At 41.0% G+C, this 27,287-nt stretch overlaps 2 long non-coding RNA genes and 1 pseudogene across 3 annotated transcripts in view; all 3 read right to left on the bottom strand.

Moving 5' to 3' along the window:
* LOC127488844 (uncharacterized) overlaps positions 1 to 3,160 on the bottom strand; it is a 49,966-nt gene extending 46,806 nt beyond the window's left edge. The window contains exon 1 of one of the 2 annotated variants that reach the window (XR_011389040.1): positions 986 to 3,160. This is a non-coding gene — a long non-coding RNA (uncharacterized lncRNA). The remainder of the gene's footprint in view (positions 1 to 985) is intronic. The other variant, XR_007916702.2, reaches the window with a different exon arrangement.
* A 666-nt stretch (positions 3,161 to 3,826) lies between these two features.
* Positions 3,827 to 27,287, bottom strand: part of LOC138843265 (uncharacterized) — a 49,580-nt gene continuing 26,119 nt past the window's right edge. The window contains exons 2-3 of the long non-coding RNA XR_011389041.1: positions 5,008 to 5,156; positions 3,827 to 4,915 (exon numbers count right to left, since the gene is read on the bottom strand). This is a non-coding gene — a long non-coding RNA (uncharacterized lncRNA). The remainder of the gene's footprint in view (positions 4,916 to 5,007; positions 5,157 to 27,287) is intronic.
* On the bottom strand, positions 14,665 to 17,661 carry LOC138849762 (zinc transporter ZIP1 pseudogene; annotated as a pseudogene).

A 27,287-nucleotide genomic window follows, 5' to 3' on the forward strand; every position in this document is an offset into this window, starting at 1 on the left:
ATCCCGGCTGCTTCACTTCCAATCCAGCTCTCTGCTATGGTCTGGAAAAGCAGTGGAAGATGACCCTAATCCTTAGGCCCTTGTACCTGTGTGGGAGACCTGGAAGACGATCCAGGCTCCTGGCTTTGGATCAGCCCAGCTCCAGCCATTGCAGCCATTTGAGGAGTAAACCAGCAGACGAAGACCTCTCTCTCTCTCTCTCTCTGCCTCTGCCTCTCTGTAACTCTGCCTATCAAATAAATAAATAAATATTTTAAAATATTATATAAACCACATATGAAAAACTAATAGATCAATGACAAGCAAGATACACTAAAAAGTGCAAGAGTATTTAACATTCTCAAAAAAACCATGTAAATCATCCAGGTAGGTGAAGAATACAAGGGATTACATGATCACTTAGATTAAATGTTTAAAAATCATTTAATAAAATTCTGCATCCAGCCATAAAAGTCAAATGTTAGAAAAATATTTAAAAATAATGATTTGCTTAATCAGATCAAGATTATCTAAAATTAGCATGCAATAAATTACTTAAGGAGCACTGAGAGATTTTTCCTTGGACGCCCACCTCTCATAACATTGTACTCGACCTATAGTCAGGGAAACAGACATGTAAGATAAAAGAATCACATTTTTTGCAATACAATTGTTAATATATGTGGATGACATTACATACAAAGATAATTCAATCTAATCCCCAAACAAATGCAACTGATAATTAGCTATAGCAACACTTTTGGGCAGTAAATCCACATATAAAGCCAATTGGATTACTAAGTACCAGCAAGAAACAAAGTGGACAAAAGACAGACTAGGAAACACATATTTACAAAAGAAATGAATCAGAAAAGGATTCAATTATCTAATCTTTATGCACTCTTCAAATCAATTTATAAAACGTAAATGACCATACAGAAAAATGACCCAGGAATGTGAAGAAAGACAAGGGCCCAGGAGTCACAGTCAGCAAATAGAGACTCACCTGCAGCAGGTCATTGCAGGCTCCAGCTCACTGATCCCTGTGGGAACAGAGGTGCAGCCACCTGGGCTGCAGTGGAAGACAGAAAGGGGGAGGAGGCGGCTTCAGACCAGAGCCCAAGCTTCTCCCCCTCACAACCCCCACACTGCGCCACCACAAGTCACCGCCCTCCTCTGATTGCTACACCTTTGTGACCTCGAACTCCAACGCTCCCCCTCCAGCTTTGCAAACAATCCAATCAGGTGCGGTTACACAGTATTAAGTAAACACTCAGGCTCTACGCATCACAGTGGTAGTCAGGCTCTGCCGCCCAGGGGCCCAGGGTATTCAGCCTCTGCCCATCTGTGAAAAGGAAGCCAGACAGCTCAGAAGCTTGGTGTCTGGAGAAGGGGAGGCAGAGTTGGCTGACCTGCTGGAATTGGCTGCAGGGGGCCCTGCACTACCCAGTGGTCAGCTCTGGAATCTGTGGCCATGGCCTTGGGCAAAGTACAGTGAGTGGCGAGCTTGATCATCTTCCCCTTTACCTCCAGGCCAGGGAGGCCAGAGCACAGCCTGCAGGGGAACAATGCTGAGGTGATGTTTCCAGGTCTCTTGATGACATTTTTTGCTAAGAATGCAATTTTTCTTCTCAATCAGCATGGTATGTTAAAGTGAATCTGTTGGGGCCGGTGTTGCGGTGCAGCAGGGTAAGCCATAGCTAGGGGGCATCCCATTTTGGATGGCCAGTTTGAGGCCCAGCTCCTCTGCTTGTGATCCAGTTACCTGCTAGTGTTGACTTTTAGGATATCAATACAATTCATTTGAACTCATTGTTTTTCAAGTATTAAGCTGGCGCCGTGGCTCACTAGGCTAATCCTCCACCTGCGGTGCCAGTACCCTGGGTTCTAGTCCCGGTTGCTCCTCTTCTAGTCCAGCTCTCTGCTGTGGCCCGGGAGGGCAGTGGAGGATGGCCCAAGTGCTTGGGTCCCTGCACCTGCATGGGAGACCAGGAGGAAGCACCTGGCTCCTGGCTTCGGATCGGTGCAGCGCCGGCTGTAGCGGCCATTAAGGGAGTGAACCAACGGAAGGAAGACTTTTCTCTCTGTCTCTCTCTCTCTCACTAACTCTGCCTGTCAAAAAAAAAAAGAAAGGAAAGAAAGGAAAGAAAGGAAAGAAAGGAAGGAAGGAAGGAAGGAAGGAAGGAAGGAAGGAAGGAAGGAAGGAAGAAAGAAAGAAAGACAGACAGACTCACCTAAAAGTGGAACTCCTATCTGGACTAGACAAGGCACAGAGAAGCAAGCATGCACATGATTTGCCCCTGTTTTGTAACACACACTGTAGACTCAGACAGATTTGGGCCCAGATGCTAAACTAGATGCTCTGCTACCTGCATGTATATAGTCATATTTTACACATAGTTCTTTTGATTTCCCTAAAAGCAATGGTGAATTTTTTTCCATAAATAAGATAACAAACCATCATCATGTAGACATCCATGAAAGGATTGAAGTTGTGAGAACTAGGTGTTTGGTGCAGTGGTGATGGTACCATTTGGGATGCCTGTAGCCCATATTCAGATGTGTGGTTTCATGGTTTAACTTTGCTTCCAATTCCATCTTCCTGCTAATGTGCACCGTGGGAAGCAGCAGGTAGTGACTCAAGTAATCTGGTCCCTGCCACACCCATGGGAGACCTGGATTAGGTTCCCAGCTTCTAGCTCTGAACTGGTGCACCCACAGGTCTTTCAGGCATTTGGGTAATGAACCTGTGGATGTGAAACCTGTGTCTGTCAGTTAGGTTATCTGTCTTGCTGTCTCTCTGCTAGTAAAATAAATGGATGTAATAAAGTTAATAGTGGTGGGTCCTGTGGCACAGCCGGATAATTCCCTTGCTTGAAGCACTGGCATCCCATATGGGTGCCAGATTGTGCCCCAGCTGCTCCAACTCTCTGCTATGGCCTGGGAAAGCAGTACTAGATGCTCAAGCACTTAGGCCCCTGCACTCACATGTGAGACTTGGAAGAAGCTCCTGGCTCCTGGCTTCAGATCAGCTCAGCTCCAGCCATTGTGGCCAGCTGGGGAGTGAACCCTCAGATGGAAGACTTCTCTCTCTTTCTGCCTCTCCTCTCTGTGTAACTCTGCCTTTCAAATAAATGAATACATCTTTTAAAAAAAAGTTAATTACTTATCACTGCAAGGAATGCAGAGTTTGGAATTTGACTTTAGCCTATTGACTACATTGTAAAACAAAAATCATTTGAGAAATATAACAGTAATCAATTTCTATAACATAATTTATAATATCCAAGAAGAAATTCAGAATCAACACCCAGGTAAAGAAAAAAAATGTGATTCATAATCAAAAGGAAAAAGAATCACTAGAAAGAAACTTAAGTTAACCCAGATTTTGAAAGTAAAATATAAGATGTTTTATACTATATGTTTATAATATAAAGGATGATATATCAAAAAACAACTGGAAAAACAATGGAAATTCTAGAGCTGTATGATACAGTAATAAAATAAAAAATACATGTGGACTAAATCACAGGTTACAAAAGACAAATAATAACCCATATTTTAGCTTTAAAAATGCCATGGTTTTTTTTTAAATATTTATTTTATTTATTTGAAAGACAGTTACAGAGCAAGGTAGAGCCGGGGGGGGGGTTCTTCCATCTGCTGGTTCATGCCCCAAATGACTGCATGATTATTAGACTGATTAATAATTAATAATAATAATATATTTTATATATAATATAAATTATATATATTTATATATTATATATATATTATATATATTATTATTATATTATTAGACTGAATTTATTCAGAGAAAATAAATCCACAGAGGTGGGTGACCAACTGTAGGCGTGCACATTGGTGGAACACATGGCAGGAGGCCCCAGACACAAGTGCCCAGCCTTTTTTATCTTAGGAGGGCTAGGGGTGGGGGTGGGAGTAGGGGCAGTTGATGAGACTGCCCTTACTCCAGGGGTTGGTTTTAGCTCCTTTGTCAAAGATAAGTTGGTTATAGATGCGTGCATGGATTGATTTCTGGAGTTTCTATTCTGTTCCATTGGTCTACACATTTTTTTTTTTTTTTGGCCAGTACTAGGCTGCTTTGATTTTAACTGACCTGTAATATGTCTTGAAAGTGGTATTGTGTTTCCTCCAGCTTTGTTCAACTCTGATGTTCATCAACTGAAGACTGGATAAAAAATATGATGGTATATATACACTATGGAATACTATTCAATGGTTAAAAAAAATAAACTCCTGTCTTTTTCAACAAAATGGATGCAAGTAGAAACCATTATGCTTAGTGAAATAAGCATAATGTCCCTAAAAGACAGATACCATACATTTCCCTTGACCTGTGGTTACTAATAGAATACCTAAAATGTAATGCATACGGAGTGAAATTGACACTTTAAGATTTGAGGAACATTTACAGCCCTTGTCTCTACTATTGAGAAACCGTGTTTTTTTTCTTCGTACTATTTGTTGAACTCTTTACCTAGTGTAGGATGAATCTTATGAGTATAAAATAAACTGAAAATATATCTTTGTAAAAAAATGAGTGGGAATGGCAGAGGGAAGAGGAAGAAGGATGGGAGTGGGCAGGATGGAGACTAGAGTGGGAAACATCACTATGTTTCTAAATCTATCTATATGAAATACATGAAACTTGTATACTTTAAATAGCTTTTAATGATACCACTTTTAAGTAAATTTTAGACTTCCAATTTTATCATATTATGGAGTTTTCAAAAATTAATGCATGTATATCATTCACTTTTTATTTTTCTTCTATGTCTAGATTTTTACAAATTTTTTATTTATTCTTGGCTTCTTTTTTCTCACTTTTCCTGGCCTAGGCGCAATGACATCTGAAGTCACAGTTTTAATATCGTGTATTGCTGTTACATCATAGCATGGACCTTCTAGCTATCTGCAGGAAAAGTAGACAAAGATGAGAGTGTACTTACTTGTCATGGTTCCTATAATAAATTACCACTTATAGGGTGGTTTAAGTGATAGTACCTTATGACTCATGGCTCTGGAGGTTGGAAGTTCCACATGGAATGATAGCAGGATTTCTTCCTCCTGGGAATTCTCCCCCAGGCTTCCAGGTGGCCACCATCTTGCTGTGTCCTCACATGGCATTTCTTCTATCCACACCGGTGCCTCTCCTTGGAAGAATACCAGCCAGCTTGGATTATGGCCTCTCCCTTTTGATAACGTTTGACTTTAATAACCTCATTAAAATCCCTGTCTCAAAATAGAGTCACACAGGGGCTCAGGGATTTAATGTATAAACCTTGGGGAGAAAAAGTTTAGGCCACCACATTAGTAAGGGGCCCCGGGCTCTGCTGCATAGGCAACCAGCTCCGTAGGGACTCAGTGTTGAAAATGAGAGCAAGGGTTCCTCATAGTAATAATTTCATTCTCACTGCATAATCTGGGAACACACACAGTCACACAAACATTTGTTTACATTTACACAAACTAGAATGGAAATATCTGGTGATCACGTACAGATAAAATTAATACAATCCATATTATGGAATATTCATTAAAACTGATGAGGGGGCTGGTGCTGTGGTTTAATGGGCTAAGCCTCTGCCTGTGGCATCAGCATCCCATAAGGATGCTGGTTCATGTCCCAGCTGCTCCTCTTCTGATTCAGCTCTCAGCTTATGGCCTGGGAAAGCAGTGGAAGATGGCCCAAGTGCTTGGAGCCCTGCACACACATGGGCGACCCAGAAGAAATCCTGGCTTTGGATCAGCCTGGCTCCTGCCTTTGTGACTATCTGGGGAGTGAACCAGCAGATGGCAGACCTTTCTCTCTATTCTCCCTCTCTCTGTCTGAAACTCTACCTCTCAAATAAATAAAACCTTAAAAAAAACTACATGCTTTCTCTTAAAAAAAAACTGATGGAAAGTAGAAAAATGATTAATCACCTATGAGTATTATGATATTCGATGTTCACATTTACTAAAGATAAGCAATGAAGAATGAGAACTAAAAGCTACATAAAAATTTATACCTCTAGTAATACAGACCAGTCAGCATGAGACATGTTTTCCTAAAGGTCTTGCACATTTTAAAATAATGTTCATTGGAGCCAGTAGGTTAATCCTCCACCTGTGGCGCTGCCATCCCATATGGGCGCTGGTTCTAGTCCCAGCTGCCCCTCTTCCAATCTAGCTCTCTGCTATAGCCTGGGAAAGCAGTAAAGCCCCTGCACCCACATGGGAGACCAGGAAGGAGCACCTGGCTCCTGGCTTCGGATCGGTGCAGCTCCAGATGTTGCGGCCATCTGGGGAGTGAACCAACAGAAGGAAGACCTTTCTCTCTGTCTCTCCCTCACACTGTCTGTAACTGTACCTCTCAAGTAAATAAAATAAATCTTTAATAAAACAAAAAAACCCTAATTTTAGTTAAAATTAATTCTTAAGATGTGACACATAGGAAAATACTATCCCATAAATCACAAATCTATTCCCACAGAAAAAAAAATTGATGAAGGCTTTTTGATCTTTTTATCATTTTCTGCTAAATTAATTTCACAGTGATCATTGTGGATTTTTCAGTTCTTTGGCAGCCTTTCATGACACCTAATATTTTTTCAACACTTGCACTAGTTTGGCTATTGAATTAACAGGTGATGACCATTATTTAAATTTAGTTAATTTAAAATAAAATTTTACTTAATTTTAGTAATTTATTAAATAATTCTAATCAAACAATTTAATTAATTAAAGTTTAAAAGTATGATTATACACACATCAACTTGTATCTGCAAAGTCTCCAGAGCACATTAGTGACAATGTGGGTGATTCACGGATCGCTTCTCGGCCTTTTGGCTAAGATCAAGTGTTAGTGATAATTACAACTGCTTGAATTTAATTGTTTTGGTCACTAATGCATCCTTACTATGTTGCTATTTCAAATATAATTTGGGGAACTAATTTGCTGGGTGTGGCAAGGCATCCCTAGTTTTTGTTTTTTTTTTCTTTAAAGATTTATTTATTTATTTGAAAGGCAGAGTTACAAAGAGGTGGGGGGGGGAGAGAGAGAAAGAGAGAGAGAGAGAGAGAGAGAAAGAGAGAGGTCTTCCATATGCTGGTTCACTCCCCAAGTGGCTGCAATGGCCTGAGCTGCACTGATCCAAAGCCAGAAGCCAGCAGCTTCCTCTGAGTCTCCCTCATGGGTACGGGTTCAAGTTTCAAGTTCAGCCTACTCCACTTGCATTCCAGCTCCCTGCTCATGCATCTCGGAGAGTAGTAGAAGATCCAAATGCCAGGGCCCCTGCCCCTCAGAAAGAAGACCCAGATGAAGGTTCTGGCTTCTGATTTTGGTCTGGACCAAAGTAAAGCAGTGGATATAAGGTTTCTTCTCTTTGTATATCTCTCTCTTTAACTCTGCCTTTCAATAAGTAATACTTAAAAATGAATTAAGAAGCAAATGTATATTTCCTTTTATCTCCCCTAACACATATTTACCACTTTCATGATCCCGATTCTTGCCTGTACATCCAAATATCTTGTAGCATTTATATCAAATGGAGGAACTTCCTCTATAGTGCGAGTATTCTGATAATTGCTTTAGAAATCTTTTCAGAGAAATGTTTTGTGTTTGCCTCATATTGGAGGATAGTTCCATTGAATATGGAGTCATATCCTGCAGGGTAGCTTCTTTCTACCCTTTGAAGATGCCCTAACATTGTATCTGAGAAGTCAGCAATCATTCACATATGGTTGTACCTGAGTAAGCCATGTAGGGTTGTTTTTCTTACTGTTTTCAATATCTCTTTCTCATGGTGGGCATTTGGCATGGCCCTTGGGATACCCCTTGGGAGACCCACATCCCATGCTGGAGTCTTTGAGTTTGGGTCCTGGCCCTGATTTTGACTCCAGCTTTCTGCTCTTGTGCACAGCCTTGGAGGCAGCATGCCATGGCTTGGGTACTTGGGTTCTTGCCACAGAAGTGGTAAATCAAGAGGCTCCTTGCTTCCACCTGCTCAGCTCTGGATGTTTAGGCATTTGGAGGTAAAGCCAGTAGATGAAAGATAATCTCTCTCTCTCTCTAATCATTGAGCAAAAAATAAAAATGTGAAAGAGTCTCTCTTCATATAAATCTATTTTTTAATTTACAAAACAATGCATTTGTTTTTGATATTTTTGATGCCTCATCTAGTTTTCTTTGTATCAATCCTGATTAGGGAGACTTTGAACATTTAAAATCTATATACTGGGGTCTTTCACAAAATTTGGGAAGCTTTTAGTGATTTATTCAAACATACATTTTTTTCTCTTCCTTCTGAAACTCTAGTTTCATGTATTGAGGGTACTTCAAAAATTTGTAGAAATTAGAAATAAAAAAGCTTATTTTCATGCATTTTTTCAAATCTATGCATATGGAGGGCTTTAAAATATTAATGAAAATGGATATTATACTCATAGCTTTCAGCATTTTTCACGCTGTAATGTAATTAGGTATTAATTCCACTCTCTACAAACTTTCAAAGTGCCTTTGAATATGAGATTGCTTTGTAAATCACTCCATGTGTTTGGACCTCTGCTCATTTTTCTTTTATAAAGACTGGATAACAACTATTGATTTGTTTTCTTAGTATGTTTTGGGTTGCATAAAAATACCACAGAATTAGTAATTTAAAAAGAAAAGAAATTTGTTTCTTATAATCTGATGTCCAGGAAATATGAAGTCAAGAAGCTGCATCTAGAGTAGGTCATCTCACCACATCATAGCGTTGCAGACAAAATTACAAGATGAGGGGCTGGCACTGTGGCACAATAGACTAATCCTTCACCTGCGCTGTTGGCATCCCTTATGGGCACTAGGGCAAGTCCCAGCTGCTCCTCTTCTGATCCAGCTCTGTTCTTTGGCCTGGTAAAGCAGTGGAAGATGGCACAAGTGCTTGTGTCCCTGCACCCACATGGGACCCCTGGAAGAAGTTCCTGGCTTCTGATCATCCCAGCTACAGCCATTGAGGCCATTTGGGGAGAGAACCAACAGGTGGAAGACTTCTTTCTCTCTCTCTCTCTCCCTCTCACTGTCTATAACTCTACCTCTCTAATAAATAAAATCTTTTTAAAAATTGTATGACGAGAGAGAGAGCAAGAAATTAAACTCATTGCCTCAGGACCTTTCAACACTGGTATTAATCCATTCCTAAGGACAGAAACTGTCCCACTAAGGACTATTTTTGCAACACATGATTGCAGGGGGTATGTTAAAACCATAGCATTTTTGGGGCCAGCACTCTGGCGCAGCAGGTTAAAGCTGTGGCCTGCAGCACCAGCATCCCATACGGGTGCCGGTTCAAGTCCTGGCTGCCGCAATTCAAATCCAACTCTCTGCTATGGCCTGGAAAAGCAATAGAAGATGACCCAAGTCCTTGGGCCCCTCCACCCATGTGGAAGACTTGGAAGAAGCTCCTGGCTCCTGGATTAAGATCAGCTCAGATTATTATATTTATTAATAATATTATTAATAAATTATATTATATAATATATTAACAATATTATATAATTATTATATATTATATAATTATATAATATATTAATATATTTTATATTATATATATTTATATAAATATATATTGTATTCTATATATTATATATTACATATATCATATTATATTATATATAATGTATAATATATAATACAATATATTATTATATATTATGTATTATATTATAAATTATATTTATTATGTATAATATTATATATTATATCATATTATATATTATATATTATATCATACATATTATACATTATATTATAATATTGTATATTATATTATATACAATATAATATATAGTATATTATATATTGTATAAAACATATATATAAAATTAATAACATTATATTATATAATTACATATAATATATATAATATAATTATATTATATAATATTAATAATATATTATTATATATAGTAATATATTATATATTAATAATAATATAATAATATATAATTAATATTATATAATCATATAATATATTAATATATTTTTTATATATTTTATATTTACATTTATATAAATATATAAGATAGATATTTTATATATATTATATAATATATAAATTATATATAAATATTTAATATATTATATTTTATATATAACATCATATAATTATCTAATTATATTATAAAATATTAATGTTATTAATATTTTATAATATTGTTATAATTATATTATTATATTATCATATTACATTTTAATACTATAATTATATTATAATTATATTATGTTATTATAATAATAATAATTATTTGTATTTCATAGGAGAGAAAGGCAGTGTATACCTACCAGACACTCTAAGGTTAAAAAAAGTATTGTGCTGGAGTGGATGTTTGGGGTAGGAGGTGTTTTATTAAGATGCTGGGTGGGATGGCCACAGCCCAATCGGAGTGCTGGGGTTGGAGTCCATCCTGTGTTTTAGATTCCATTTCCTGCTGGTCTACTCCCTGGGAGACCGTAGGTGATGGCGGCTCAAGTTGTTGGATCTTTTTTTTTTTTTTAACAGGCAGAGTTGACAGTGAGAGAGAGAGGAGAGACAGAGGTCTTCCTTTTGCCTTTGGTTCATCCTCCAATGGCTGCCATGGCTGGCACATTGAGCTGATCCAAAGGAAGGAGCCAGGTGCTTCTCCTGGTCTCCCATGCAGGTGCAGGGCCCAAGCACTTGGGCCATCCTCCACTGCACTCCCAGGCCATAGCAGAGAGCTGGCCTGGAAGAGGGGCAACCGGGACAGAATCCAGCACCCCGACCGGGACTAGAACCTGGTGTGCTGGTGCCGCAAGGTGGAGGATTAGCCTATTGAGCCACGGCGCCGGCCTGTTGGGTGTTTGTTGCCAGCATGGGCATCCAGATTTGGATTTGGTCTCCTGTCTTCAGCCTGCTCCAGGTTTGGCCATTTCAGGCATTTGCAGGAGTGAACCAATAGATGGAAGAACTCTCTTTGTCTCTCATTTCAAATAAAAAAAAATCTTTGCACATCTCTGTTTACCTACCTAAATATAAGACATCCTATCAGAATGTCATAGATTTGAGGTTCTTGGAAAATTCAGAGTGATGTCTTCTCAAGAAACCTGTTACTTTTTTCCGTGTCCTGGTATTTGAAACTACCTGTGGGTAATGCCCCAAAATGCCCCCAGTGGTCACAGTCCCTAGGAGTGTGGAGTGAATGGCAGCCACTGTGTCTGCTTGGAGAGCAGCAGGAGGAAGGCGGGCTTGCCCTGGGAGTAGCCCCAAGGTTGGGGGTCTCTGCTGTATACCCTCCTTCTATATTCCTAATGCCTTGGGAAATGTTCTACACTTCACTCTAGTTCCCATTCCTTGGAGACGAATTATTAGTTAAATTGGAGGCTGACATTGAAGGGCTAAGACAGAAGGGATTCATGTACTCATGCCTTGTGAAGGGAGAAAACCTTGTGAAGGGAGAAAAGCTTCAGGCCAAAGAAAACCACCCTAGCTAAGTAATGTGATGTGGCATCTGCATGGGAATATGTATTGGCACCAAGCCTTTAACCTTTGAGGCCCATGCTAACTGGAGATGGTATAACAGTTGAATTGGTCGGCAATAATAGGTGTTGGAGAATTGCTTGGTGTTCAGCAAACATTGCACATTTAGTGTTAAATGTGATGTCAAACAAAAACACCCTGGGTTAGAACATTAAACTGATTTTGGATGATTGTTGGGTTGCTGTTCTGAATCAAGCCCATTGATCATTCCACACTGCTGAGAAGGAAAAGTAGAAATGTCAGCTTTCTGAGTTAGATTTTCTGGCTGCTTACGTATGTTTTTCTGATTCTCTAACTAGCATAAGCCTCCCATTTCCACATGGAGAGTGATTGCCAAGGCATGGAAACCTGTGTCAGCTTCTGAATGTGGGTTCCTTTGTGAACTGTGAGTTAAGCTGGCTGCTTCCCAGAGCTGGTTCTTTTATATGCTTTGTAGAAGCTTGCTGTTTTCTAATTACACTTTGCCCCCTTATTTAGGAATTATGTGTCATGGTTTGAGTGTTAGATTTTTACTGTCTTGCTTGGAACCTGCGTTACTCAGTAAGGCTTGAAAAGAGAATTCTTGACAGCCATGGGATCCTTACCCAGGTGAATCAATGGGCCTTGGTGAGCTCAGGTGCGTTCCTGATCTTTTCTGCTTCTCCACTCAGAGATGATGAAGTCCTGATTCTTTTAGATGTTCTTTGTGGCTTATTGTCAATTTCTCCCAAAGTAGAGGCTTCTTCGGTTTTGCCTTCATGAATTTTCCAAGAAGTTGATGTTACCTATTGATACTACACTAATTTTTTTTTGCCTCAGGCATTTACGCTTGTAGCATGGTGCTATCTGAGGCTGTGGATTCACCCCATTCTCTCACTGCTGCTGCTGTTCATGGAACTTGTGCATTCATTTATTTGTTTTAGAGGTTTATTGATTTGAAAGGCAGAGTTACAGAGAGAAGGAAAGAGAACTTCCATCAGCTGGTTCACTCCCCAAATGGCTGCAATGTCCTAGATTGGGCCAGATTAAAGCCAGGAGCTTCATTTAGGTCTTGACATGGGTGGCCAGGGCCCAAGGACCATCTTTTGCTGCTTTCCCAGGCACATTAGCAGGGAGCTGGATCAGAATAGGAGCAGCTGGGAATCAAACTGGTGCCCATATGGGATACCTGCACTGTAGCTGGCGGCTTAACCTGCTGCACCACAGCATCGGCCCCTCAAGTTTATTTTTGATGTTGGTGATAATTTTATTTTTGGTTTTAATTCTGCAAGAGGTAATGCATGATAAATTTTTTTATAAATTGGGAAAATTCCATTGTTTTATAGACTGAAGAATCTGAAATTTAGTAGGAAGTGTTGATACAGTAAGCAAATCATATACTTTTTCATATCTGTGTATTTATTTTACAGTATACCAAAACTTGGAGGAGTGACCTTATTTATTGATTTTTTTTAAATGTGGTATTAACTGGCATCTCTGTGTGATTACACATTTGCTAAATAATAATAACCACTTGTTTGTTATATAACTGTTTTTGTTTACACTGTTTAGCAATGGTGTATCTGTACTTTCTTTGCAATTCTATGAGTTTTGGCCTTATTTAGTGTGATGTTCTATTATATATAAACATTATAATGTTTTTTCAGAGAACTGCCTGCTGTATCATTATGTAACTCTGCATATATTTCTGACCTAAATCCTGATTTGTCTGAAATGGGTATAAGTATTTCAGGTTTCTTTGGACTGGTGTTATAATGATCTATAATATATTTCTTTTCTTTTTTTTTTTTTTTTGACAGGCAGATTTGACAGTGAGAGACAGAGGGAAAGGTCTTCCTTCCGTTGGTTCACCCCCCCCCCCACAAATGGCCACTACTGTCGGCACACTGCACCGATCCAAAGCCAGGAGCCAGGCACTTTCTCCTGGTCTCCCATGTGGGTGAGGGGCTCAAGCACTTGGGCCATCCTCCAAAGCCTTCCTGGGCCACAGCAGAGAGCTGGACTGGAAGAGGAGCAACCGGGACTAGAACCCGGCGCCCATATGAGATGCTGGTGCTGGAGGCAGAGGATTAGCCAAGTGAGCCATGGCTCTGGCCCCCCTATTTTCTGTATATATATAAATTTACATCTCTTTGCTTGTCTTAAAATGCCTATCTGTATATCTTAAGTTGACAGATATGTCTTTACCATATAAAATGAAGTTTGGAACTACTTATACACTGAGGAATAGATAAATTAAGCTAATTAATGATATGCATTTTGTCACATACCTATTTTTAAATATTTTATTTATTTATTTATTTGAAAGACAAAGTTATAGAGGGAGGAGATAAGGCAGAAGAGGCAGAGATTTTTTCTTCTGTTGGTTTACTTTTCAGATGGCCACATGGCAGGACTGGGCTAGGCCAAAACCAGGAACCTGGAACTCCATCCTGGTCTCCCACATGGGTACAGGAGCCTAAGGATTTGGCCATCTTCCACTGTTTTCCCAGGTGAATTAGCAGGGGGCTAGATCAGAAGTGGAGCAAGTGGGCCATGAACCAGCACTCGTGGAATGTTGGTATAGCAGATGGTTGCTTAACCCACTGGGACACAATGCCAGCCCCCACATACTTATTTTTTATGGTAAAATGCTAAAATATAATCTCTTCATTAATGTAAATAGAATACATTGTTATTAATTTTTGTCACTATATTGTACATCAGACCTCTTAAAATTATTCTTCTTATACAGATGAAATTTTTATCCTTTGGCCAGCGTGACCTCAAATCCCCTCCAGTGTGTCATTTTTTTTAAAGAAAAGATCTATTGGGGCCAGCACTGTGGCTCAGTGGGTTAATGCCCTGGCCTGAAGCACTGGCATCCCATTTGGGTGCTGGTTCTAGTCCCCGCTGCTCCTCTTCCAATCCAGCTCTCTGCTGTGGCCTGTCATAGCAGTAGAAGATGGCCCAAGTCCTTGGGCCCCTGCACCTGCTTAGCAGACCTGGAAGAAGCTCCTGGCTCCTGGCTTCAGATTGGCGCAGCTGTGGCCATTGCAGCCATCTGGGGAATGAACCAGCTAATGGAAGACCTCTCTCTCTGTCTCTACCTCTCTCTGTAACCCTGTCTTTCAAATAAATAAAATAAATCTTAAAAAAAAGATTTGTTTATTTAATAGGCAGAGTAACAGAGAGGTAGAGGCAGAGAGAGAGAGAGTGAAGGTCTTCCATCTGCTGGTTCACTCTCCAGATGGCTGCAATGGCTGGAGCTGTGACTATCCAAAGCCAAGAGCCAGGAGCTTCTTCCAGGTCTCCCACATGGGTACAGGGGCCCAAGGACTTGGATCATCTTCTACTGCTTTCCAAGGCCATAGCAGAGAGCTGAATTGGAAGAGGAGCAGCCAGCCGGGACTAGAACCAGCGCCCTTATGGGATGCTGATGCCGCAGGCAGAGGATTAACTTACTGTGCCATGGCGCTGGCCCCAACGGTCTTTTTTTTTTAAGGCTTATTTTTATTTATTTGAAAGGCTGAGTTATTGAGAGAGGGACAGAGCTTCCATCTGCTGGTTCATTCCACAAAGGGCTGCAATGGCTAGAGCTGGGTCAATCCAAAGCCAGGAGCTTCTTTTGGGTATCATGTGCGTGCAGGGGCCCAAGCAGTTGGGCCATCTTCTGCTTTTCCAGGCTCATTTAATGGGGAGCTGGATTAGAAGTGGAGCAGCTGTGATTTGAACCAGTGCCCATATGGGATACTGGCACTGTAGACAGTGGCCTAACCCGCTATGCCACAGTGCCAGCCCCATCTTAACTTTTAATTTTCCTATGTTACTCTCTTTTTTGTATAAACCTTTTTTTATTTGGGTAGCATGTCCCAAAACAGGTCAGTTAGTAAAAATAGATTCAAGAGAATACAGTCTGATGCATAGCCCTCCTTCCCCAAAAATAACCCTGGTGGGTAGAAATCTCCCTATCCACTTGGGCTCCTCCAGTATTAAACAAAAAAAAGTTTTGGTAGCTCAGTATTTATCATCTGTGCCTGGGGCACCATGTCCATGTTCCATATTCCCAAGGTGCAGCAGTGGTAGGTGGCCCCAGCTCTCCAACAGTCCCCCGACACACATCCCGGAAAACATTGCTGCTCTCCACTCTCCCCCAAGGATCTGGGACCAAATTAAAGCAGATTCCCTCTACTGAGGTGCTGGGCAGGGCTCACTACCACATCACTGTGCTTTGAGAAAGAAGTAAGGAAGCTATTTGGCACTTTAGAAATAGAGGAGTGCGCAGAACTGGAGATGCCCTAGAAGGTAACAAAACTGCTGAGGAGAGACCATTTGGCACTAATCCCCTGGGATAAGGGAAGTGGGGAAACTTATATGAGTAGAAGAGCAGGAAAGTAGGAGGAGTCCACTCCAGTGGCAGGTGCTGGAATTGAAATGGGCTAAACCCAATAGGACACTGACTCAGGGCCCATGTTCTTCTCTTATGTTCTACCTCTAGTTTTCCTAGTGTCAGTCTGTCCCTATCCATAGTCCCTGACCAGTCAGTGTCCTCTGATCATCTCTCTAATGACTTAACTGTCCTGTTTCTTCGGCCAGCCTTTGTCTGCCCACTGCCTTCTCATTGGTCGAGATAATTCCAAAGCCTCCATCCCTACCTCTCAGAGAACTCTTTGGTCCTCAGTACCTCCCTTCCCCATCCCTTCTTTCCCCCCACATACATGGGGTGGGAAGGAAGGGAGGGCAGGGACACTTGTTAATCAACCTCCTCTGCCCCTCTGTTGATGTGTCCTAGATTTGAATGAGGAGCAGGTCAGTGAGCAGAGCAAAGCCTGCTAGGAGCAGAATGACCTTGAGGACCCTCTGCTCAGAAGTGGCCACCTCCTGAGGCAAGATTCCCAGTAAGGTGATATAGGGGAAGGTGCCCACTTCCATGCCCTCTAGCACAGACTGGGCCAGCTGGTGCAAGGTTCTGCCAACTCTGCCAGAGCTGCACCCAGCCCAGTGCCTAGAGGTGTCATGCTTGAGAAGAGGATCCCACAGCCAGCGACGACCTTTACTCGCAGGTGGCTCTGCAGCAGCCATAGAGACAGGCTAACAGCCAGGATACCCTTGTGGAGCAGCAAAGCCAGATATAGCTCCATGGCCCGAGCCTGGTCCTGCTGCAGCCCCACTGCTAGCCCCTCGAACACTGAGTGCAGGGCCAGAGAGAAGACCAGTACACAGGCACGCAGGGCTGAGGGGGCTGCCGGGGCTCCACGTGCCTGTGGGATGCCTGGACCATCTTGCCAATGCTGTGGCCCACCATGCACTGTTCCCAGCAGAGCCCTTGTTTCTCCTGTGGTGGTAGCCCCGACTGCTCCTTGTAAGCCAGGGTGATCTGTTCCATCACAAGGACCAGGAAGAATCTCATGGCTAAGATGAACTCTTGTAGGAGAAACTGGAGTGTCATGTGCAGGGCTGCCCAGGGCCTCATCTATCATAGCTACGTAGTCAGGCAGCAGGTCCAGGAGACAGGTGGCCAAAAACACCCTCCCCCAAGCAGCTCACTAGGCTCAGGGCTTTCTGGAGGGAACCTGAGGCTTCGTGGCTGGCTCCAGGCTGCCACAGCATGCAGAGGGGCACCAGGCTTCAGAGGAGGGTGAGCACCAGCAGCAGCACCAGGGCCTCCAGCCCCCGGGGCACTGGGGCTCCAAAGCCACAGCCTCTAAGCACCACACCAGGGGCTCTGGCTCTCCCCAGGGTCCTATGGCAGTTGTGGTTCCAGCAACTCTTTGACCTCACCAGGGTCTCACTACCGTTGCTCTTTTAATTGATATATTTAGATAATATGCATTTAATGTTATTTATATCATTAGATTAATATTTTCCATAATTATAATCATTTTCTGTTGTAGTTCTTGTTTTTCTAAAGTCTTATTTTTCTGTTTAATGGGAAGAGAGAGACAGAGAAAGATCTTCCATCTGCTGGTTCACTCCCCAAATTTCTCAAATAGCCATGGCTAGGCCAGGAAAGTTAGGTGACAGGAACTCTGGGTTTCCAACCTGTGTGGAAGAACCCAAGTATTTGAGCCATCACCTGCTGTCTTACAGGGTGTGCATTAACAGGAACTTGAATCAGAAACTGTGTAACCAGGCTCAGTCCAGTCACTTCAGTATGGGATATGATCGTCACAGTGGGCATCTTAACTACTTATTTTAAACTAACATAACAAACCCCAACCCCAATTCTTGTTTTTAAAATCATTTCTGTCATCTTTTTTATTTTTAAAAAGATTTCTGTTTATTTTATTTGAAGAGTAAGAGAGACACAAAGAGAGAGACAGATCTATGATCTGCAGGTTATTCCCCAAATGCCTGCAATAGTTTGGGCTGGTCCTGGCCAAGCCAGGATTTCAATCTAGATCTCAGATTGAGTTGACAGGGATCAAAGTACTTGAGCCATCTCCTGCTTCCCACAGAGGGTGGGTTAGCAGGAAGCTGGAATTGGGAGTGGAGCCAGGACTCAAACACAAGCACTCCAATATGGGATGAGGGTATTTCAAGTACCCTGTTAATAACTATTCCATGCCTACCCCTCTCTTATTTTAATTGAGCTTCCTATGGGATGCCATTTTGTCTCCTCCATTAAGATATCATGGGTATGGGTTTCCTAAATTTTTGTTTTGATAATTTCCCTTGAGTATACAATACATATTTCTAACTGATTTAAAGTCACCTTCAAATAATAATGTATTATTTCTTGGGCACTAAAGGTAAAATGTTCTCTATTCCTTTGCCCTATCCTTTATATAGTTTATTTTTTTAAAAAAGATTTATTTATTTATTTGAAAGAGAGAGAGCGAGAGAGCGGGAGAGGGAGACACACACACACACACACACACACACACATAGATAGAGAGATCTTCCATCTGCTGATTGACTACCCAAATCGCTGCAATGGCCAGAGCTGGGCAGATCCAAAGCCAGAAACCAGGAACTTCTACTGGGTCTCCCATGTGGGTTCTGGATCCCAAGCACATGGAACATTGTCTGCTAACTTTCCCAGGTGCATTAGCAGGGAGCTTGATCAGAAATGGAGCAGCTGGGACTTGAACACTGCCCATATGGGATGCTGGCTCTGCAGGCAACAGCCTAACCTACTACACCACAGGGCCAGCCCCTAGGTAATTTCTTTTAGCTGTTAAAAGCTGTAATGACCCAGTAAATTGTTGATATTATCATTTTGAATAAAAGTTTATTTATTAGATCTTATGGGAATAAAGTAAATATTTTATAGTACTGTCATTTACTTCTTTCTTTTTTTTACTTTTATTTAATGAATATAAATTTCCAAAGTATGACCTATGGATTACAATGGCTTCCCCCCTATACCATCCCTCCCACCCACAACCCTACCCCCTCCCACTCCCTCTCCCCTTCCATTCACATCAAGATTCATTTTCGATTACCTTAATATACAAAGATCAGCTTAGTATACATTAAGTAAGGATTTCAACAGTTTGCTCCCACACAGAAACATAAAGTGAAAAATAATAGATGATTTTTTTAAATGATGATGAAATCAGATCAGACCTATTGTCATGTTTAATCCCAGTGAGAGTCTAGTTGGGAATTGATAATTTCTTTTTTGTTTTCTTTTTTTGTTTGTTTGTTTACAGAAGATCAGTTTAGTATGCATTAAGTAAAGATTTCAACAGTTTGCACCCCCATAGAAACACAAAGTGAATTATATTGTTTGAGTACTCGTTATAGCATTAAATCTCAATGCACAGCACATTAAGGACAGAGATCCTACATGAGGAGTAAGTGCACAGTGACTCCTGTTGTTGACTTTACCAATTGACACTCCTGTCTATGGCATCAGTAATCTCCCTATGCTCCAGTCATGAGTTTCCAAGGCTATGGAAGCCCCTTGAGTTCTCCGACTCTTATCTTGTTTAGACAAGGTCATAGTCAAAGTGGAGGTTCTCTCCTCCCTTCAGAGAAAGGTACCTCCTTCTTTGAAGACCTGTTCTTTCCACTGGGATCTCACTCACAGAGATCTTTTTGCCAGAGTGTCTTGGCTTTCCATGCCTGAAATACTCTCATGGGCTTTTCAGCCAGATCCGAATGCCTTTAGGGCTGATTCTGAGGCCAGAGTGCTATTTAGGACATCTGCCATTCTATGAGTCTGCTGAGTATCTCGCTTCCCATGTTGGATCACTCTCCCCTTTATTTATTCTATCAGTTAGTAGTAGCAGGTACTAGACTTGTTTATGTGCTTCCTTTGACTCTTAGTCCTTTCATTATGATCAATTGCGAACTGAAATTGATCACTTGGACTGGTGAGATGGCATTGGTACATGCCATCTTGATGGGATTGAATTGGAGTCCCCTGGTATGTTTCTAACTCTACCATTTGGGGCAAGTCAGCTTGAGCATGTCCCAAATTGTACATCTCTTCCCTCTCTTATCCCCACTCTTATGTTTAACAGGGATCACATTTCAGTTAAATTTCAACACTTAAGAATAACTGTGTATTAATTACAGAATTAAACCAGTCATATTAACTAGAACAGACAAAAAAAAAACTACTAAGAGGGATAATGTATTAAGTTGTTCATTAACAGTCAGGGCTATGCTGATCAAGTCACCGTTTCTCATAGTGTCCATTTCACTTCAACAGGTTTCCTTTTTGGTGTTCAGTCAGTTGTCACCGATCAGGGAGAACATATTGTATTTGTCCCTTTGGGACTGGCTTATTTCACTCAGCATGATGTGTTCCAGATTCCTCCATTTTGTTGCAAATGACTGGATTTCATTGTTTCTTACTGCGGTATAGTATTCTAAAGAGTACATATCCCATAATTTCTTTATCCAGTCTACCGTTGATGGGCATTTAGGTTGGTTCCAGGTCTTAGCTATTGTGAATTGAGCTGCAATAAACATTAGGGTGCAGACCGCTTTTTTGTTTGCCAATTTAAATTCCTTTGGGTAAATTCCAAGGAGTGGGATGGGTAGGTCGAATGGTAGGGTTATCTTCAGGTTTCTGAGGAATCTCCAGACTGACTTCCATAGTGGCTTGACCAGTTTGCATTCCCACCAACAGTGGGTTAGTGTCCCTTTTTCCCCACATCCTCGCCAGCATCTGTTGTTGGTAGATTTCTGTATGTGAGCCATTCTAACTGGGGTGAGGTGAAAGCTCATTGTGGTTTTGATTTGCATTTCCCTGATTGCTAGTGATCCTGAGCATTTTTTCATGTGCCTGTTGGCCATTTGGATTTCCTCTTTTGAAAAATGTCTATTGAGGTCCTTGGCCCATCTCTTAAGTGGGTTGTTGGTTTTGTTTTTGTGGAGTTTCTTGATCTCTTTGTAGATTCTGGTTATTAACCCTTTATCTGTTGCATAGTTTGCAAATGTTTTTTCCCATTCTGTCGGTTGTCTCTTCACTCTCCTGACTGTTTCTTTTGCAGTACAGAAACTTCTCAATTTGATGCAATCCCAATAGTTGATTTTGGCTTTGACTGTCTGTGCCTCCCGGGTCTTTTCCAGAAATTCTTTGCCTGTGCCAATATCTTGAAGAGTTTCTCCAATGTTCTCTAATAACTTAATGGTGTCAGGATGTAGATTTAGGTCTTTAATCCACGTTGAGTAGGTTTTTGTGTAAGGTGTAAGGTAGGGGTCTTGCTTCATGCTTCTGCACGTGGAAATCCAGTTTTCCCAGCACCATTTATTGAATAGACTGTCCTTGCTCCAGGAATTGGTTTTAGATCCTTGGTCAAATATAAGTTGGCTGTAGATGTTTGGGTTGATTTCTGGCGTTTCAATTCTGTTCCATTGGTCTATCCATCTGTTTCTGTACCAGTACCATGCTGTTTTGATTACAACTGCCCTGTAGTATGTCCTGAAATCTGGTATTGTGATTCCTCCAGCTTTGTTTTTGTTGTACAAGATTGCTTTAGCTATTCGAGGTCTCTTGTGCCTCCATATGAATTTCAGCATCATTTTTTCTAGATCTGAGAAGAATGTCTTTGGTATCTTGATTGGGATTGCATTGAATCTATAAATTGCTTTTGGGAGAATGGACATTTTGATGATATTGATTCTTCCAATCCATGAGCATGGAAGATTTTTCCATTTCTTGGTATCCTCTTCTATTTCTTTCTTTAAGGTTTTGTATTTTTCATCGTAGAGATATTTAACATCCTTGGTTAAGTTTATTTCAAGGTATTTGATTGTTTTGGTAGCTATTGTGAATGGGATTGATCTTAGAAGTTCTTCCTCAGTCATGGCATTGCTTGTGTATACAAAGGCTGTTGATTTTTGTGCATTGATTTTATACCCTGCTACTTTGCCAAAATCTTCTATGAGTTCCAATAATCCCCTAGTAGTGTTCTGTGGGTCCCCTAAATAAAGAATCATGTCATCTGCAAAGAGGGATAGTTTGAGTTCTTCCTTCCCAATTTGTATCCATTTAATTTCTTTTTCTTGCCTAATAGCTCTGGCTAGAACTTCCAGAACTATATTGAATAGCAGTGGTGAGAAGGGCATCCCTGTCTGGTACCAGATCTCAGTGGGAATGCTCCCAACTTTTCCCCATTCAATAGGATGTTGGCTGTGGGTTTTTCATAGATTGCTTTGATTGTATTGAGGAATGTTCCTTCCAAACCCAGTTTGCTTAGAGTTTTCATCATGAACGGGTGTTGTATTTTATCAAATGCTTTCTCGGCATCTATTGAGATAATCATATGGTTTTTCTTCTGCAGTCTGTTAATGTGGTGTATCACATTGATTGATTTGTGAACATTAAACCATCCCTGCATACCAGGGATAAATCCCACTTGGTCTGGGTGGATGATCTTTCTGATGTGTTGTTGCATTCTATTGGCCAGAATTTTATTGAGGATATTTTGCATCTATGTTCATCAGGGATATTGGTCTGTAATTCTCTTTCAGTGCTGCATCTTTTTCCAGCTTAGGAATTAAGGTGATGCTAGCTTCATAGAAAGAATTTGGGAGGATTCCCTCTTCTTCGATTGTTCTGAATAGTTTGAGAAGAATTGGAGTCAGTTCTTCTTTAAATGTCTGGTAGAATTCAGCAGTGAATCCATCTGGTCCTGGGCTTTTCTTTGTTGGGAGGGCCTTTATTACTGTTTCAATTTCTGTCTCAGTTATGGGTCTGTTTAGGTTTTCGATGTCTTCCTGGTTCAATTTAGGTAGGTTGCATGTGTCCAGGAATCTATCCATTTCTGATAGGTTTCCCTGTTTGCTGGCATACAAGTCCTTTTAGTAGTTTCTGATGATTCTTTTTGTTTCTGTGGTGTCTGTTGTTACATTTCCTTGTTCATCTCTGATTTTATTGATTTGGGTCTTTTCTCTTCTTTTTTTAGTTAGTTGGGCCAATGGGGTGTCAATTTTGTTTATTTTTTCAAAAAACCAGCTCCTAGTTTGGCTGATTTTTTGTAATGTTTTTCTTGATTCAATCCTGTTGATTTCTTCTCTGATTTTCATTATTTCTCTTCTCCTACTAGATTTGGGTCTGGTTTGCTGTAGGTTTTCTAGATCCTTGAGGTGAATTGAAAGCTCATCTATTTGGTGCCTTTCCAATTTCTTGATGTAGGCACCTATTGATATAAACTTTCCTCTTAACACTGCTTTTGCTGCATCCCATAAGTTTTGGTATGTTGTGCTGTTATCCTCATTTACTTCCAGAAAATTTTTGATTTCTCTTTTAATTTCTTCTATGACCCATTGTTCATTCAGGAGCATGTTGTTCAATCTCCATGTGTTTGCATATGCTCTAGGGATTCCTGAGTTGCTAATTTCCAACTTCATTCCTTTATGGTCTGAGAAGCTGCATGGTATGATTCTAATTCTTTTGAATTTGCTGAGACTTGCTTTATGGCCTAGTATGTGGTCAATCCTAGAGAAGGTTCCATGTACTGCTGAGAAGAATGTGAAGTCTGTAGATGTAGGGTTAAAAGTTCTGTAGATATCTGTTAGATCCATTTGGGCTATAGTGCCGTTTAAATCTACTGTATCCTTGTTGATCTTCTGTCCTATTGATCTGTCTATTTCTGAGAGTGGAGTATTGAAGTCCCCCAGTACTATTGTATTAGGGTCTAAGTCTCCCTTTAAGTCTGTAAACAAATCTTTTAGATAAACCGGTGCCCTGTAGTGAAGTGCATATACATTGATAATTGTTATATCTTCTTGTTGTATTGATCCCTTAATCATGATATAGTGTCCCTCTTTGTCTCTCTTAACAGTTTTTGTGGTAAAGTTTATGTTGTCTGATATTAAGATGGCTACGCCCACTCTTTTTTCATTTCTGTTGGCATGGTATATCTTTTTCCAGCCTTTCACTTTCAGTCTGTATGGATCTTTGTTGGAAAGATGAGTTTCTTGTAAGCAGCAAATAGATGGGTTTTGTTCCTTAACCCAATCAGCCAATCGGTGTCTTTTAACTGGACAGTTCAGGCCATTCACGTTCAATGTGACTAATGATAAGTGGTAACTTTGCCCTGCCATTTGCCAAAGATAAGTTCTAATATATGCTTTGAATTCCCTGTGATCTTTTGCTGTGAGCTTTCCTTCCTTTATCTTCTTTCATATTGATGACCGTGTTTCTGTGTTTCTGTGTGTAACACATCTTTAAGCATCTTTTGCAGGGCTGGACGAGTGGCAACAAATTCTTTCAATGTCTGTTTGCTATGAAAAGTCTTTATTTCACCTTCATTCACAAATGATAGTTTTGCAGGATATAATATTCTGGGCTGGCAGTTGTTCTCTCTTAGTACCTGGGCTATATCTCGCTATTCCCTCCTAGCTTTTAGGGTTTCTGATGAGAAGTCAGCTGTGAGTCTGATTGGAGATCCTCTGAGAGTAATCTGACGTTTCTCTCTTGCACATTTTAGGATCTTTTCTTTATGTTTCACTGTGGAGAGTTTAATTACAACGTGTTGTGGTGAGGATCTCTTTTGGTCGTGTTTATTAGGGGTTCTGTGAGCTTCCTGTACTAGGATTTCTCTGTCCTTCTCCAAACCTGGGAAATTTTCTGCTAATATCTCACTAAAAAGGCCTTCTAATCCTTTCTCCCTCTCCATGGCTTCAGGAACTCCTAGAACCCGAATGTTGGGTTTTTTAATATTATCCTTCAGATTCCTGACAATATGTTTTAGATTTCTAATTTCCTCTTCTTTTCTTTGGTCTGACTGTATCCTTTCCTGTTCTCTGTCTTCTAAATCCGATATTCTCTCTTCTGCTTCACTCATTCTGTTCGTATGGCTCGCTATTGTGTTTTTCATTTGATCTATTGAATTCTTCACTTCAGTCACTATCACAGTTTCCTGTTGTACTAGTTGTTTCGTTTCATTTTGATTCCTCTTTAATATTTCATTTTCACGAGAGAGATTTTCTATCTTGTCCATTAAGGATTTCTGTAGTTCAAGAATTTGTTTTTGAGAACTTCTTAATGTTCTTATCAATTTTTTGAGATCTGCTTCTTGCATTTCTTCTATGTCATCATCTTCATAATCTTGAATTGGGGTGTCTTTTTCATTTGGGGGCGTCATGGTGACTTCCTTGTTTTTATTACCTCGGTTTTTGCGTTTGTTATTTGGCATATTGGAGATATTTGGTTTCTTCACTGTGGTGCTTTTTCTTGTTATACTATGACTCTAGATTAAGTGGACTGTCTGTTTTTGATGGAGCCTTAGAGGCTTGAGATGGGTGTGGCCTGAGAGTTCTGTTTGGTGTGCCAAAGGTGACACTCCCAGGTTAGGCATGGTAGATCTCTCTCTCTCTCTCTCTCTCTTTATTTTTTTGATTCAAAAGGGAAGTAATTCCACACAGCTGAACAAAGTTGGAGGTAGTTAGCAGGCAAATGATATACCCACAGGAGCCAGAGATCGGAAGCTCTTTCCCAAGGACCATACAGGGAATCTGTTCGGCCCTCAGGGTGGGCTCAGATTCTCCTTCAGTCTCCCACTGGGTTGCCAAAGTTACGGAATTGTAGCGTCTCTGGAGAGTACTCACGTGAATTCCGTGAGTTCTCTCCCCCACCATGTCTTTTTTCACAGTCTCAGTTCAGTAGCACCACAAATTTACTAGGTCCTAATCTCCTGTTAATTTGCTCTGCCCAGAGTCAGGTTTTTCTGCTAGGCTCAGGGCCGGTGCAGACCTGAGGTCGCTCTGCTTATGACGTATGTCCAAGATGGCGCCTGCTCTTTGTCTTGCTTGCCCTTGAGAGGTGAGCGGAGAGAGAGAAACCCGTGTCCGTACCAGTCACCTGTTTTTTTTTTTCTCTCTCTCTCTCTTCCAGTTAGCCTGGTGAACTTTTCCCCCCCGGGGGTCGTTCCCTCTAGTCTCCTCTCTCCACTTGCCTGCCGGTGTCTCGGGCTATTGAGGTTCGGCTCACCTCACCTTCCAGCGCTGGTGTGTTGAGTCTGCCGCTGGTGTCCCAAACTGTGGGCTCCCATGCTCTCCACGCAGGTCCGCTGTGAATCACGCGTTCCAGAAGAGTTTCTTCTGCTGTTTCCTCCCCTACTCTTCCTTGAACCTGCAGTATCTCCACTTTTATTAAACTGTCTCTCCCCGGACTATCAGTGTGCTCCCTTCCTATTCCGCCATCTTGCCTCCATCAGTATGTAGTTCTTTTTTTTTTATAAGATTTGTTTATTTATTTGAAAGAGTAACAGAGAGAGCTCTTCCACCTGCTGGTTTACATCCTAGATGGCTACAATGGCCAGAGCAGGGCCAGACCAAAGCCAGGATCCAGAAGCTTCATTTGGGTCTCCCATGTGGACTCAAGGGACCAAGGGCTTGGGTCATCTTCTACTGCTTTCCTAGGTCATAGTAGAGAGCTGGATTGGAAATGGAGCAGCTGGGACTTGAACTGGGCCTGCTAAGCCACAGCACCAGTCTCTCATTTAGCTCTTTAAAAACATTACTTTATGTGACCAGACATCTAAAATTATATGTCTCTTTTTATTGAATGAATTCCTTTTTTGGTTATTTGTTTGAGAAACATAGGGACAGACAGAGACCTCCTTTCCACTGATTTACTCCCCAAATGCTCACAGCTTCCATGTCAAGGACAAGACAAAAGCTGGAAGCGGGAAACTCGATACAGGTTTTCCTTGTGGGTTTCATGAGCTGAATCACTTGAGCCATCACTGCTGCTTCCCAGGGTCTACATTAAGAGGAAGCTGGAGTCATGAGCCACATCCATATCCAGGGATTGAACCCATGTACTCCAGTGAAGGACACAGACTTCTGTACTGTTAGGCTACGTCCCACCCCCATTCTGTGTTTTAACTGTGAGACACAGATACAAAATTGAACACCCTGCCTATAATTCGACAGCAGTATTACAATGAATAAAACAGTATAAGGACCCTTCCATGTGGTTTCAAGGTTAGTTTTACATTAGTGGCATTTCATAATACCAGATTGCCTAGTTGTCACTCAGGTAAGGACTGATCAAAAAATTCAAGGGGAGATCTGGCAATCTGGCACAGCAGGTCAAGCCACCACCTGCAATGCCAGTATGACACATGGGCACCATTTCGAGTCCTGGCTGCTCCATTTCTGGTTCAGATACCTGATAATGTGTCTGGGAAAGCAGAAGTTGATGCTCCAAATACGTGGGCCTCTGCACACCTGTGGGAGACCCAGATAAGGTTCTTTGCTTTAGTCTGGCCCAGCCCCTGCTCTTGCAAACATTTGGGGAATGAACCAGTTGATGGACTATCTCTTTCTCTCTGTCTCTCCCTCTCTCTCTTTACCTCTGCCTTTCAAATAAGTAAATAAATCTTTTTAAAGAAA

This window comes from Oryctolagus cuniculus, chromosome 5 (genome assembly GCF_964237555.1).
Source record: "Oryctolagus cuniculus chromosome 5, mOryCun1.1, whole genome shotgun sequence".
In the NCBI taxonomy this organism is placed as follows: Eukaryota; Metazoa; Chordata; class Mammalia; order Lagomorpha; family Leporidae; genus Oryctolagus; species Oryctolagus cuniculus.